Here is a 3,722-nt window from a genome sequence, read left to right on the forward strand (position 1 = left end):
TCCATTAAAAAAAAGATTTTAAATGGTAAGTTAATTGTTCAAAAACAAAACTAACCAATAAGAGACAATGCTTCTAAATGTTTGAAGCTGTAACAGAATTTCAAAATGCACAAATCTAAACCAATATAAATAAGGATGAGTAGATTAATAGTAATTATACATTTAAAATGCCTCAGTAATTCCTAGAACAAATCACCAAAAACTACTACTAGATTATCAGCTATCCGGATATCACTCAGTGATTAAAAGCACTAACTATCCTTGCAAAGGGCCTGGTTTGGTTTACATCAAGGGACTCACAGCCACCTGTAACTATTACAGATTGAGGGGCTCTAGCCAGCTCTGGAGAAGTCACCAGAATGTGTCTAGTGCAAATAGAAACAAGTGGAGATATTCATACATATAAAAATTGAATCCCAATATATCAAAACTGTGTAAGGCACAGAAAAGAATTCACAAATATTAAATGTGCAACACCAATAGCAGTCTTCTCAATCATTTTATTAGAAATCAATACGATGATCTGAAAATATCTATAGCAATTCAAAGACCTTAAAATACTCAAACTAACTTTAAAAAAAAAAAAAGAACAAAATTAGAAGACACATTGTCTGATTTTAAAGGTCCAAAAACTCTACAGTTATCAAGGAAAATAGTGGGATGTAATGAAAGAAAGAAAAATATAGAATTTTGCTGAAAACTTACATGGATGTGGACACTTGACCTTTATAGTTATGAAAAGAAAGGAGTTTCAAACAAATTATCAAAAGATAATTGGACATTCATGGGCAAAAAATAAAGAAAAAAATAACTTTGATCCACCATAAATAGTATAAACATTAAGTAAAATGCATGACAAAACAAATATAAAACTCCAAAGTTTAAAATTACAGAAATAAAGGAGTATTTGTATTCTCTAAGAATTTTGACTTTAGCAAATAATTTTGATATCTTAGACAAGTCGTTGCCTCAGTTCATTTAGGATGCTGAAGAGAAAAGAAAGAAAATGTATAGACTATCCAGCTTCTGAACAAGAACATTTTTAAATCATTTTTCATTTTTTGAGATTATAGCATAATTATACTCCTTTTCTTATAACTATAATTTCCTCTTTCTTTTCTCCCTCCAAACTATCCCTTATATCTCCCTTGCTTCTTTTCAAATTCATGGCCTCTTTTTCACTGTTGTTACATACATATATGGATATTTATGTATATGTATATTCCTAAATATATAAATACTAGGAATTCCTGTATTTGTCTCTTAGATAAGGGCATGAGTCTCATTTGTTATGGGTCTACCCGCATAACCTAATCTCCTCCCAAAAGCCTCACTTCCAAATTTCACCATCTCAGGGACTAAACTCGAACATATGGATCTCTGGTAACTCACACATCCAGTCTATAGGAGAAGCTGGTGGTGACTCGTTAGAGCCTCACTGTAGCCTCTAAGATTACATAAACAAGCTCACCTCTAAATTGTTTTCCATCACAGTGTTTTAGCAAAGCAACTTAAAGAAACTACAGATGATATTATCAAAATCAATGCCCGTTGCTCTTGGAAAGGCATTGTTGAGCATCTAAAAAGTTATTGACTGGAGGAAAATATTCACAACATAAAAAGAGATTAAATGAAATTATGTGAACTCAAGTACTCTCCAGAGATGGAGCTAGTAGGACACAGGTGCTCTGAAGGGGAAAATGTGTGCACACATGTGCATGTGCGCGCACGTGTGTGTGTGTGTGTGTGTGTGTGTGTGTGTGTGTGTGTGTGTGTGTGTGTGTTGAGGCACTATGGCTAAGTAGAACAACCTAGCCTCAGACTCATAAAAATCCTCCTGCCTTTGCCTCTCAAGTGCTGGGGTTTAAGGCATATGCCACCTCACCTAGGTGTCCCTTATGTTGTTGTACTCAGGCCACAGCAGTGCAAAACTACCTGACACACACATGAAATTCTATGAATAAAACTGCAATAAGATGCTAGAGCTACTGTTTGATGGCCAACCCAATAGAAAAATGCGTCACTGAACTGGTCATCAAGGGCAGGTGTCATCTCTGCCATAGTCACTGTTGGAGAACTATCACCTAACAACAGTATTAGTTATCAGATGCATTTGACAAAAAGAAGTCAGTATGAGCAGCAGAAGAGTGTGCAATCTGTGAGTCCTGGAGGACTAGAAGGAGAGAAGGAAGGAAATCAGGATCTACAAAAGAGGGAGAAGCACTGAGGGTTGTGGGGACCACAGGGCATTTCTCTATCCCCAGCTGAACTTTCCAAATAGCCACACCTGGTGCATAGTACAAGCTGGTATCAGAGCATGGGCAGTGCTGGAATAGATGGTGCAGTGTTGTGAGGGCACAGGAGGAGGATGAAGGGCTCAGGGCTGTCCTTGGAACATGTCAAGACGGTTTATGCTTCTAAAACTTGTTGCAGAAAGATTTGTCATTGCAACATTTCATTTCAATTCTATTATTTCTCAAGATCAGTGTTTGAGTAACACAAATGTGAGAACATTCCTGGAACCCATACAGGAACCTGCCACCTGGAGAAGAAGGAGAACAAGGGTCAAAACATGAGTGTTTGTCAAATCAGTGATTTGGTAAATGAAAAGTCAGACTCCAGGGGCTTCTGCATCCTCACTGAGATGGCTGAAGTTGCCTCTCTGTCCATCATCCCTCAAGCCCTAATCTGCTCATAGCTGGGACTCCAATCCCAAAATTTGTTGAATGGAGTCTTAGGGTCCACACCTTGTCTACCTGACTATGTCCACCTAGAAGTCCCCTGAAAACCACATCAGGAACTACCAGAATGCGTACTTTCTCTTTCTAGGTTTGTTCCTATGCCAGTTGTAGCTAGTAGAAACATAAAGAGAACTGTTTTATTTTAACAGAATAACATGTCCTCCCACAGTATCCACTTCAAACCCCCCCCAGGGATAGGGAGGGATATAGCCTTCAAGGGAAAGCAAAATCCATCAACATCAGACTTCTTGCTTTACATACCTTCAAACTTTGCCCACAAGACACATACTTCATTATTTTGGGTCTCACAGGGGGTTTCTTGTTACAAACATTTCCCCTTAGAGTTGAGCAAAGTGCACTGGAAGCATTTCAGAGCTGAAATGAAAAAGGCAAGAGAAAGATACTCTTTCAGGGCATTAGGCCTGCAGTGGTAATGAATTTTTTTAAAAAAATGGCAAGGGAAGGTGTTTACTGTGTGAATAGCTGAATGCTACAAAGAGTGCCATGAACTTGGTTTCACAGAGGCATAATTTGAGGAGATGCAGAAGTATTCTCCACCTCAAATCCTGAGAATAAAAGGCAATGAGAAGGAAGGGCAAAGTTCTGATGCAGATGCTTGAGCCCACCATCCATGACGGGACAGTTCTTTCCAGCACCTCCGTTGTCTTTATCCTGTCAACTGTTGTGGGCTGGTGGGATTGGGATTATTTGAATATGAAGGCTAAAAGAGGAATAGCACGCTATATATAGCGTGAAGGTGAAAATTTTTGAGGAATTAATGAATATTTATATTCTTAACAATTAAGCTTAGCAAGTAATTCTGATATATGCATAAAGTCATTGTCTTATTCCTTCCTCTGGAGAAGAGTTTTAAAGTTTCCTTTAAAATTCAAAACATAGAGGACAGGTGTCTGCCTGGCTCGGAAGCCCTCTGCCTCAGGAGCAGCGAGTTCCATCTTGGTTCCGGGACTCAGCCGAACT

The 3,722-nt window shown here is 38.4% G+C and overlaps 1 pseudogene; it reads right to left on the minus strand.

Moving 5' to 3' along the window:
• Positions 1-2,417: 2,417 nt before the first annotated feature.
• Positions 2,418-3,374, minus strand: LOC110301516 (annotated as a pseudogene).
• Positions 3,375-3,722: the final 348 nt, after the last annotated feature.

The sequence above is a fragment of the Mus caroli genome, chromosome 9 (genome assembly GCF_900094665.2).
Source record: "Mus caroli chromosome 9, CAROLI_EIJ_v1.1, whole genome shotgun sequence".
Lineage (NCBI taxonomy): Eukaryota > Metazoa > Chordata > Mammalia > Rodentia > Muridae > Mus > Mus caroli.